Genomic DNA, 12,945 nt, shown 5'->3' on the forward strand with positions numbered 1-12,945 from the left:
TACACTTGTGGGTCATCAAGACTCTTTTTTGGCGCCGTTGCCGGGGAGTGTAGCGCTTTTGGTGAGTGGAACTTGGTAAGGAAACATTTATATAGTGTGCTGAAATTTTCTGTTACTTGTCACTATGGAAACTAATCCTTTGAGGGCTTGTTTGGGGTATCTTCACCCCGACCAGAAGAGCAAAGATTTTCTCCTCAACCTACTAAACTTATTGAAAATATTTACTTTGAGATTCCTTCGGGTATGATAGAGAAACTGCTAGCTAATCCATTTGCAGGAGATGGAACATTGCATCCCGATTTACACCTTATCTTTGTGGATGAAGTTTGTGGATTATTTAAGCATGTAGGTATTCCCGATGATCTTGTCAAAAGGAAGGTCTTCCCTTTATCTTTGAAGGGAGATGCATTGACATGGTATAGGCTATGTTATGATATGGGATCTTGGAATTATGAATGATTGAAGTTGGAATTTCACTAGAAGTTCTATCCTATGCATCTTGTTCATCGTGGTCGTAATTACATATATAATTTCTGGCCTCACGAAGGAGAAAGCATCGCTCAAGCTTAGGGAGGCTTAAGTCAATGTTATATTCATGCCCCAATCATGAGCTCTCTAGAGAAATGATTATTCAAAAATTTTATGCTCGGCTTTCTCTCAATGATTGCAACATGCTCGATACTTCCTGTGCTGGTTCTTATATGCTGAAGACTATTGAACTCAAATGGGACTTATTGGAAAGAATTAAACGCAACTCTGAAGATTGGGGTTCCGACGATTGTAAGGAGTCAGGTATGACACCTAAGTTTAATTGTGTTAAAAATTTTATGGATATCGATGCTTTTGTGGAATTAGTGCTAAATATGGACCTCACTCTGAGATAGTAGCTTCTTTCTGTGAATCTTTTGCTACTCACGTTGATCTCCCTAAGGAGAAGTGGTTTAAATATAATCCTCCCATTGAAGTAAAAGTAGTTGCACATATTATAGTTGAAGAAAAGACTGTCACTTATAGTGGTCCTATTGTTCCTACTACTTATGTTGAGAAACCTCTGTTTCCTGTTAGGATAAAGGATCATGCTAAAACTTCGACTGTTGTTCGTAAGAGTAATACTAGGACTTATACACCTCCTCAGCAAATCAAAGTTGAACCTAGTATTGCTATGGTTAAAGATCTCTTGGATGATGATTTAGATGGGCATGTTATTTATTTCTATGGTGAAACTGCTAATATTGCTAGACCCGACACTAAGATACATAGACATGTTGTAGGCATGCCTGTTATTTCTGTTAAAATAGGAGATCATTATTATCATGGCTTATGCGATATGGGTGCTAGTTCTAGTGCAATACCTATTTCCTTATACAATGAGATTATGCATGATATTGCACCCCTGAGTTAGAAGATATTGATGTCTCTATTAAGCTTGCCAATAGAGATACTATTACACCAATTGGGATTGTTAGAGATGTTGAAGTCTTGTGTGGGAAAGTTAAATATCCTGCTGATTTTTTTGTTCTTGGATCCCCACAAGATGACTTTTGTCCCATTATATTTGGTAGACCCTTCTTGAACACTGTTAATGCTAAGACGGGTCTACCAAATATAATATGCCTGTTAGAAAAATTAAACTCATGCTTCATATCACCGAAACTACTTTTACTTGCCCTTTCGGTACTTTTGCTTATAGATGTATGCGTTTTGGTTTATGTAATGCACCAGATGCCTTTCAAAGATGCATGATGGCTATATTCTCTAACTTTTGTGAAAATATTTGTGAGGTATTCATGGATGATTTCTCCGTCTATGGATCCTATTTTGATGATTGCTTAAGCAACCTTGATCGAGTTTTGCAGAGATGTGAAGACACTAGTCTCATGTTGAATTGGGAAAATTGCCACTTTATGGTTAATGAAGGCATTGTCTTGGGGCACAAGATCTCCGAGAGAGGTATTGAAGTTGATAAAGCTAAAGTTGATGCTATTGAAAAGATGTCGTGTCCCAAGGACATTAAAGGTATAAGAAGTTTCCTTGGTCATGTCGGTTTTTATAGGAGGTTCATTAAGGACTTTTCTAAAATCTCTAGGCCTCTGACTAATTTATTGCAAAAAGATATTCCTTTTGTCTTTGATGATGATTGTGTAGAAGCATTTGAAATACTTAAGAAAGTTTTGATCACTGCACCTATTGTTCAGCCACCTGATTGGAATTTACCTTTTGAAATTATGTGTGATGCTAGTGATTATGCTGTAGGTGCTGTTCTAGGGCAAAGAGTTGATAAAAAATTGAATGTTATCCAGTATGCTAGTAAAACTCTTGATACTGCCCAGAGAAATTATGCTACTATTGAAAAAGAGTTCTCGGCAGTTGTGTTTGCATGTGATAAGTTTAGACCTTATATTGTTGATTCCAAAGTTACTATTCACATTGATCATGCTGCTATTAAATATCTTATGGAAAAGAAAGATGCTAAGCCTAGACTCATTAGATGGGTTCTCTTGCTACAAGAATTTGATTTGCATATTATTGATAGAAAGGGAGCTGAGAACCCCATTGCAGACAACTTGTCTAGGTTAGAGAATGTTCTTGATGACCCACTGCCTATTGATGATAGCTTTCCTGATGAAAAATTGGCGGTCATTAATGCTTCTCGTACTGCTCCTTTGTATGCTGATTATGCTAATTACATTGTTGCTAAATTTATACCACCTAGTTTCACATACCAGCAAAAGAAAAAGTTCTTTTATGATTTAAGACATTACTTCTAGGCTGACCCACACCTTTATAAAGAAGGAGTAGATGGTGTTATTAGACGTTGTGTACCTGAGCATGAACATGAACAGATCCTACCCAAGTGTCACTCTGAATCCTATGGAAGACACCATGCTGGAGATAGAACTGCACATAAGGTACTGCAATCTGGTTTTTATTGGCCTACTCTCTTCAAAGATGCTCGTAAGTTTGTCTTATCTTGTGATGAATGTCAAAGAATTGGTAATATTAGTAGACGTCAAGAAATGCCTATGAATTATTCTCTTGTTATTGAACCGTTTGATGTTTGGGGCTTTGATTATATGGGACCTTTTCCTGCCTTTAATGGTTATACACATATTTTAGTTGTTGTTGATTACGTTACTAAGTGGATAGAAGCTATTCCAACTAGTAGTGATGATCATAACACTTCTATTAAAATGCTTAAAGAAGTTATTTTTCCGAGGTTTGGAGTCCCTAGATATCATATGACTGATGGTGGTTCACATTTTATTCATGGTGCTTTCCGTAAGATGCTTGCTAAGTATGATGTTAATCATAGAATCGCATCTCCTTATCATCCGCAGTGTAGTGGTCAAGTAGAGTTGAGCAATAGAGATCTCAAACTAATTTTGCAAAAGACTGTGATTAGATATAGAAAGAATTGGTCCAAAAAACTTGATGATGCATTATGGGCCTATAGAACTGCTTACAAAAATCCTATGGGCATGTCTCCATATAAGATGGTTTATGGAAAAGCTTGTCATTTACCTCTAGAACTTGAACATAAAGCATATTGGGCTATTAAAGAGATCAACTATGACTTCAAACTTGCCGGTGAAAAGAGGTTGTTTGATATTAGCTCACTTGATGAATGGAGAACCCAAGCCTATGAGAATGCCAAGCTATTCAAAGAAAAAGTCAAATGCTGGCATGACAAAAGGATACAAAATCATGAGTTTAACGTAGGTGATTATGTGTTATTATTCAACCCTCATTTAAGATTTTTTGTAGGAAAACTTCTCTCTAAATGGGAAGGTCCTTACGTTATCGAGGAAGTCTATTGTTCTGGTGCCATAAAAATCAACAACTTCGAAGGCACAAGTCCGAGGGTGGTGAACGGTCAAAGAAGTAAACATTATATTTCAGGTAATCCTATCAATATTGAAACTAATATTATTGAAACCGTAACCCCAGAGGAATACATAAGGGACACTTTCCAGAATGTTCCAGACTCCGAAAAGGAATAGGTATGTGGTACGGTAAGTAAACCGACTCCAAAACAATTCTGATGGCAATTTTTCTCAGTTTTGGAATATTTAAGAATTTTAGGAAGAAAGAAGTAGTCCGGGAAGGACACGAGGCCTCCACGAGGGTGGAGGGTGCGCCCACCCTTACTGGGCGCGCCCCCTATCTCGTGGCCACCTCGTGTGTCTCCCGGACTCTGTTTTCTTGCACGTTACGTATTTTGGTCGGTAAAAATTCATTATATAAACTCCCGAAGGTTTTGACCATCGTATCACGCAAATATCCTCTGTTTTCGTTTCGAGCTGTTTTTATGACAGATCTAGAGCACCATGGCGTCACCCTCCTTCAACAATGAAGACAAGGATGCTTGGCTATTGAAGATAGAGCTGAAAAGAGAAGAACCGGAAGAGATCAACAAGGATGAAGGGATAAAGAATACCATGGAGGTTCAAGCTCCGGCAATGAAAGAAGAAGACATCCCTCAACCTTTACCTAACCTCTTTACTCCAACAGAGATTGAAGGTTTCAAGATGATTGAGTTAGCTCGCATACAAAATAAGTATCTCATGCAGGAGAATATTTTGTTGAAGGATCATATCACCGGACTCAAGGGCATTATCCGCAAGTTGGAGGAGCTTTTACGCTTGATGTATCCACCATCATCATCACCACCTCCATCACCTCCGAGGACATAATTACATGGGTATGGGCACTCGCCTTGGCAACTGCCAAGCTTGAGGGAGGTGCCCCGGTATCGTATCACCATCACACTCCTATCTTTACCATTTTATTTAGTTTGACCCTTTTAGTAGTATATTGATCTAGTAGATTGAAGTTTTGATATCAAGTAGTTTTTAGTTTTGCTTTGTGATCTTCTTATGTAATCGAGTCCGTGAGCTATCTATAATAAAGATTAGTGTTGAGTCAAGGGCTTTGCTATGTTGCTATGATCTTGAGAAAGTAGAAAGAATAAAAGAGTTCATATTGATCTTATGGATAGTAATGACTTCACACATAGAAAGTATGAGGCATAAAAGTTGTCGAGAGTTGATAAACGTAGTTTTGGTCATCGTTGCAATTAATAGGAAGTAATAAGGAAAGAGAGGTTCACATACAAATATATTATCTTGGACATCTTTTATGATTGTGAAGCACTCATTAAGTATGACATGCTAAAAGAGTTGATGTTGGACAAGGAAGACAACGTAATGGTTTATGTTTTCTCACATCTCAGTTAAAGTATATTGTCATTGACCTTCCAAACATGTTGATCTTGCCATTCCCCCTCATGCTAGCCAAATTCCTTGCACCAAGTAGAGATACTACTTGTGCTTCCAAATATCCTTAAACCTAGTTTTGCCATGAGAGTCCATCATATCTACCTATGGATTGAGTAAGATCCTTCAAGTAAGTTGTCATGTTGCAGGCAATAAAAATTGCTATCTAAATATATATGACTTATTAGTGCATTGAAAATAAGCTTTATACGATCTTGTTATGGAAGCAATAAAAGCGACGGACTGCATAATAAAGGTCCATATACAAGTGGCAATATAAAGTGACATTCTTTTGCATTAAGATTTTGTGCATCCAACCCTAAAAGCACATGACAACCTCTGCTTCCCTCTGTGAAGGGCCTATCTTTTACTTTACGTTTTTACTTTATGCTTGAGTCAAGGTGATCTTCACCTTTCCCTTTTTCATTTTGTCCTTTGGCAAGCTCCTCGTGTTTGAAAGATCATGATATATATATCCAATTGAGTGTAAGTTAGCATGGACTATTATTGTTGACATCACCTAAAGGTGAATACGTTGGGAGGCAACACAATAAGCCCCTATCTTTCTCAGTGTCCGGCTGAAACTCCATAACCACAAGTATTGCGTGAGTGTTAGTGATTGTAGAAGACTACATGATAGTTGAGTATGTGGACTTGCTGAAAAGCTCTATTCTTGACTCTTTTTGATGTTATGATAAATTGCAATTGCTTCAATGACTGAGATTATAGTTTGCTAGCTCTCAATGAAGTTTCTGAACCATACTTGACATTGTGAATTGATTATTACTTGAGCATAGGAAGTCATATGATAAAATCTATATTTGTTGTTCTTATAAGAATGATCATGATGCCCTCATGTCCGTATTTTATTTTTATCGACACCTCTATCTCTAAACATGTGGACATATTTTTCGATTTTGGCTTCCGCTTGAGGACAAGTGAGGTCTAAGCTTGGGGGAGTTGATACGTCCATTTTGCATCATGCTTTTCTATCAATATTTATTGCATTATGGGCTGTTATTACACTTTATATATCAATACTTATGGCTATTCTCTCTTATTTTACAAGGTTTACCATGAAGAGGGGCAATGCCGGTAGCTGGAATTCTGGCTGGAAAAGGAGCAAACATTGGAAACCTATTCTGCACTGCTCCAAAAGTCCTGAAACTCCACGGAACTTATTTTTGGAATTAATAAGAATTATTGAGCGGAAGAAACACCTCAGGGGGCCCACACCCTGGCCAGGAGGGTGGGGGGAGCGCCCACCCCTACTGGGCGCGCCCCCTGTCTCCTGGGGCCCCTGGTGGCCCTCCGGTGTCAATTTTCTGCTATATGAAGGCTTTTACCCTGGAAAAAATTGGGGGCAAGTTTACGGGACAAAACTCCGCTGCCACGAGGCGGAACCTTGGCGGAACCAATCTAGGGCTCCAGCGGAGCTGTTCTGCTGGGGAAACTTCCCTCTGGGAGGGGGAAATCATCACCATCGTCATCACCAACGATCCTCTCATCGGGAGGGGGACAATCTCCATCAACATCTTCACCAGCACCATCTCCTCTCAAAACCCTAGTTCATCTCTTGTATCCAATCTTGTATCCAAACCACAAATTGATACCTGTGGGTTTCTAGTAGTGTTGATTACTCCTTGTAGTTGATGCTAATTGGTTTACTTGGTGGAAGATCATATGTTCAGATCCTTAATGCATATTATTACTCCTCTGATTATGAACATGAATATGCTTTGTGAGTAGTTACGTTTGTTCCTGAGGACATGGGTGAAGTCTTGCTATTAGTAGTCATGTGAATTTGGTATTCGTTTGATATTTTGATGAGATGTATGTTGTCTTTCCTCTAGTGGAGTTATGTGAACGTCGACTACATGACACTTCACCATTATTTGGGCCTAGAGGAAGGCATAGGAAAGTAATAAGTAGATGATGGGTTGCTAGAGTGACAGAAGCTTAAACCCTAGTTTATGCGTTGCTTCATTAGGGGCTGATTTGGATCCATATGTTTAATTCGGTGGTTAGGTTTACCTTAATACTTCTTTTGTAGTTGCGGATGCTTGCAATAGGGGTTAATCATAAGTGGGATGCTTGTCCAAGTAAGGGCAGTACCCAAGCACCGGTCCACCCACATATCAAATTATCAAAGTACCGAACGCGAATCATATGAGCGTGAAGAAAACTAGCTTGACGATAATTCCCATGTGTCCTCGGGAGCTCTTTTCTCATTATAAGAAATTGTCCAGGCTTATCCTTTGCTACAAAAAGGCTCATGGAGGGTGGGTGGGCCCCCTCAGGTATTTATTCCGCTGAATATTTATCATTAATTCCAAAATTGACTTTCGTAGATTTTCAGGACTTTTGGAGCTATGCAGAATAGGTCTCCAATATTTTCTGCTTTTCCAGCCCAGAATCCCAGCTGCCAGCATTCTCCCTCTTTATGTAAACCTTGTAAAATAAGAGAGAATAGCCATAAGTATTGTGACATAACGTGAAATAACAGCCCATAATGCAATAAATATCGATATAAAAGCATGATGCAAAATGGACGTATCATGGGCTAATGCACATTGATCTTTTTGAAGACAATTCCATGATGACTCGGCTACATTATTGTGACTACAGCCGATTCATGGGGGCTATATACTTGGATTTTATTGACAAGTATGGTAATGAGATCCAGCTAATCTTGACAGTTTAAGACGGCCCTTGGGGGCTATAGGTGCAAAATTGAATCATTACTATTTGATGTCCCGGCTTATCTTGACAGTTTAAGCCGGCCCTTAGGGGCTACATGTGCAAAGTTGAAGCATTACTATTTGATGTCCCGGCTTATCTTGAAAGTTTAAGCCGGCCCTTGGGGGCTACTTGATTTGATCTATAAGGCTATCTAAAGTCTACAGTGCGTTCAATTATATCATATCCAGTAGACTTGGCGGCTGATAGAAATATATTTATATGAAGAAGTCTGTGGTGTTTACCTCAAAACGCTCCTTCATGAGATTAACTAAGTCGGCTTCGAAGTCGCGGCTTGTGTGCAAATGGTTGAGATATCCAGAGTGGATCTCTTGAGCTCTATATTGGGCATAACTCTCTAAGTTCACTGACCACTTGCCTTTGTCAGTAACAGATATTTATTCTTTGGCTCTGTGTTTTCACAAGACAGCGGGGTTGCCTGGTGCTGTATAACCAAGCCCAGTAATGATAACATCATCAGCCTTTGCTTTAGTAGGCTTGATGGGACTTGGCGGCTTGGTGGTGGCTAGGTCAACGTCCATAAGATCTATGGTGACGTTGTGCTCTTCCAGGGGCGGCTCATCAATTGTGGCCTCGGTAGCATGGAGGGAAGTTTCCGTTGACTGCTTCTCCAGTTCAAGAGGGTTTTCAGTTGTTTTTGTCACCTTCAACTTCTTGTTGGTCTTTGCCCTAGCTCTAAAAATGAAGCACAAGACGAGGTTAACACAACAATTGAGTACATGATTGAATGCAGAGATTTACCATTCTTACCCAGGCACAGTCTTGAATATTGGGACCTGAGTCCCTGTTGAGTCGCCAGAGGAGGAATGAGATGTTCCTTGGTAATTTGAGTCGGAAGGATTTAGGGGTTGTCGAAAAAGACCCACCTTGGGATAAGTTAAGTCGGAAATTGTTGAAACCTCTGGACGACGCTTGTGGGGAGATGGAGTGTTTGGTAAGCCATAGGAAAGGATCCCGCCTCCGCTGTTCTGGGTTGTACGGCGAGCTTCATGTTGCTGCTTCTTCAAAATAAATTTGGGATCCAAATAAGCTAAAGAATGAGAAAATCTTACTTTCTGGCTTGCTTGTCGAGATTTATGTTTTGGCAGAGGTTCTGAGCCGGAGGAAAGACCAATTACCTCTTCATCACCCGCACGGCTGGCTTCCACGTCATCCTGATAATAGTCATTGTCAATGAGATGTACAAAAAATGAGCCAAGAGAATCAAGTTCTACCTCCGACTCATCATCATCATCATCATCATCATCATAATCATCATCATCCAAGTTAAGTAACTTGGAGGGGTCGGTCTTCTTCTTGGCAAGCTTTTTATTAGCCTTGGTCTTTGTCCAAGTCTTCTTGGCCGACTTATCCTGCAGCTTCTTCTTCCAAAAAGGAGAATTGGCTTGTGGAAGTCAGATGATTATAAGAGGAAAGTTTTAATGAAAACACGATTCATTTGAAAAATCATGTGCAAAACTTACAGCTGGTGGCTTGTTGAGTGTAGAAAGGGTTAAGCCTGGCTTTGCTGCAATTTTCCAAGCTTTCGCTCAATAAAGCCTTGGTCGCATCATTGATATCGTCATCAGTCTATTTAATCTCACAGTGGCGTTGTGGATCTTTCAAGTCGCTGGTGTACTCACACATTAAGCCGGGGCGGTGGCTTAAGGGCAGAATTCTCCAGGGGACCTAGCACCGAACAAGGTCGATGTCGGTTAAGTCATTAGCCATGAAGGCTCTAATTTTTGAAAAAATGGGCGCATATTTGGCTCGTTCCTTTGTGCTGATCCGCTCTGGGAGTGGATGTTTGTTGCTAAGACGGTGTTCACGGTAACCCGGAAGGGGATTTTTACCCTCTGGAGACGTATCTTGGCAATAAAACCAAGTATGGTTCCAGTCCTTAGGATGACTGGGCAGCTTGGCATATGGGAAGGTAGCTTCTTTCCGCTTCTAAATAGAAACTCCGCCTAGTTCCAAGCTAGGCCCGTCCGTGAATTCAGTCTGCCGGTTCAAGTAATAGAATTCCTTGAACAGTTTGAAAGTGGGCTCATGTTGAAGGTAAGCTTCGCAAAAAACTTGGAAGTTGCAGATATTGGAAAAAGAATTGGGCCCAATATCTTGAGGATGGAGCTGAAAAAAGTGTAGCACGTCTCAGAAGAATTTTGAACCGGGCGGGGTAAACCCCTGGATCATATGATCAATAAAAACGATTACTTCACCTTCCTTGGGCTCAGGAGGATTTTCAGTGCCTGGGACCCTCCAGTGGATGACATCTTTTTGGCTAAGACGCCTGCCTGCACAAATTGTTCAAGTCTTCCTCGGTAACCCAGGAAGCCACCCAGTTGCATGAAGTGAAGGTCTTAGTCATGGCTGAGGATGAAGGTCTGAAAAAGAAATATCGCCGGTTTAATATTATATTGTTAAGCCGGCCATCGATTCAGAGGTACAAACTATGAATAGGCAATGTGTTAAGCCAGAGGATAGCATTGAGTTATGTAGAGATATCTATTAGCGGCTTAAAAGGGGACTAATGGTACCTGGCGGGTTATGACTTTATCAGTTAAACCACCCACACGGTTGTTAGTTTCAGATTTACAAGTGAAGGATTGCTAAGTGTTGGACAAATAGTTTTCACAGATTGATGTTATAGTTTTGGATCAACAACAATTCAGAAAATGAAGAAAAATTCTAAACCTAAGGTGGCGGCAGCAGGACAGTTCATGTGCTCAGATGAGATCTCCTATGGAGGGGAGGAATTCAGATGTTAAAAACAAGTGCTAAACTGCTACCGCACAAGTGTGGTACCGTATTCAGATCAAAAACTACACGATCTAAGGAGGAACAGAGATGAATGGAGATGAACTCCAATGAACTTGAGCAAACCCTAATGGAGATCTGCGGTGAGAAAAAGAGGAGAGCTTACCGGGGCTAATGGACAGTGGAGGTGCACCGCGGTGCTTTGGTCCGTTCAGGTTGATGGACCGTCCGGGGTTGAGAAAGTGCGCGAGGTCGACGGCGGCGGAGCTCGGGCACGTGTGGAGTTGTGAGAAAGAAGATGAAGACGAGGAGGAAAGGAGGGAAAATTAAAATGACCCCTGTCCCTATTTATAAGGCAGTGGATAGATGGCATGCGTGGGAATCCAGGAGGCCGAAAAATGATTATGTGACAACACAGATGCCTTGATTTTCAGGAGGTTCATTGAAAATAAAGATATACTGAGATGTTTTGGGCCTCATGCGATATTAATGCGAGATGACACCATGGCGGGTTAGTACAATTCTGTGAGTTGACGTCATGGCGGGTTATAAGATTTCATTAGGATTGACAATGAAGAATTTTTTCTTAGTCAATTATTGAAGATTGATATGAACAAGTTCACATCAACCTGGGGCCTAATGTTGGGGATATAACTATTGGGTATGGCCTGCCCAAGAGGGGCCGGGTCATACCACATGCGGTTCATAATGAGAAGGCCCAAGAAGATGTTGAATATGGCGCTTCATGAAGCAAGCCTACTGAAGGCCCAAGACCCGGAGGCAACTTGAGGCCCACGGGCATAAACCGACATATGTTAAACTTGTATGTTAAGGAAAGTTTAGTTTGGTCACCGAGCCGGACACGTTGTGTATGAGCCAGTTGGGACTTTGTAAGCCGCGAGGCATCACCCTATGTATATAAAGGGGTGACCTGGTGGCGGGTTAAGGCAAGAAACAACAAGTCGAGGACTAGGTCAAGCGTATTCGCTCCCTGGTAATCGAAACCCAAGCAATACAACCTAAAGCAGGAGTAGGCCTTTTCCTCGTTGAGAGGGGCCGAACCTGGGTAAAACCCTCTGTGTCCTTTGTCCCGTTTAACCCCTTCAAGCTAACTACGTTGCGATGGCTCCACACCTAAGTCCTCTTGCTAGGGCATCTGCTGTGACAATTCCACGATAGATTCTGAAGATGAGACATCCGAATTAGAATCTGAAGATGAAGAGCTGCACAGAAGGCTAGGAAGAAGCAATGCTTTGTTGCCTTTGAATCATCTGCGAAATCACTTGAATCAGACTGTGATGACAATGCCTCAAGTGATGATGAACCAGTAGCATTTTGTCTCATGGCTAAAACCTCAAAGGATCAGGTATCAGCAAGACATCAAACATCTATGAATGAATATTCTCCTGAATACATTGCCTATGCTAAACTTGTCAAGATTGCAAAATATTTATGCTTCTTACAAAATCTATCTTCCCTTTTTGGTGTGTGTGTGCACTCCCAATTTACTCTGCAAAAATTGACATTCTTATAGGAGACATCATTATCATGGCTAGTGCACTCATCATTAGCATTTTGGGTATTCAAAGAATTCATACTAACAAGATTGCAATCATTCTCATCATTCATGCGAATCATTTTATTAAATTCTTCTTCTATCAATTGAGCACAATTTTCCGAACCATCATTTTCAAGAAAGATATTATAAAGATGATCAATAATATGATGCAACCTTAATTCCATTTTTTTGTAGTTTTCTTTTATAAACCAAACTAGTGATAAAACAAGAAACTAAAAGATTCAATTGCAATATCTAAAGATATACCTTCAAGCACTCACCTCCCCGGCAACGGCGCCAGAAAAGAGCTCGATGTCTACTACGCAACTTTATTCTTGTAGACACGTGTTGGGCCTCCAAGTGCAGAGTTCTGTAGGACAGTAGCAATTTTCCCTCAAGTGGTTGACCTAAGGTTTATCAATCCATGAGAGGTGTAGGATGAAGATGGTCTCTCTCAAACTACCCTGCAACCAAATACAAGAAATCTCTTGTGTCCCCAACACACCCAATACAATGGCAAATTGTATAGGTGCACTAGTTTGGCGAAGAGATGGTGATAAAAGTGTAATATGGATGGTAGAAATATATTTTTATAATCTGAATAAATAAGAAGAG

Source organism: Triticum aestivum, chromosome 7B (genome assembly GCF_018294505.1).
Source record: "Triticum aestivum cultivar Chinese Spring chromosome 7B, IWGSC CS RefSeq v2.1, whole genome shotgun sequence".
Classification (NCBI taxonomy): Eukaryota; Viridiplantae; Streptophyta; class Magnoliopsida; order Poales; family Poaceae; genus Triticum; species Triticum aestivum.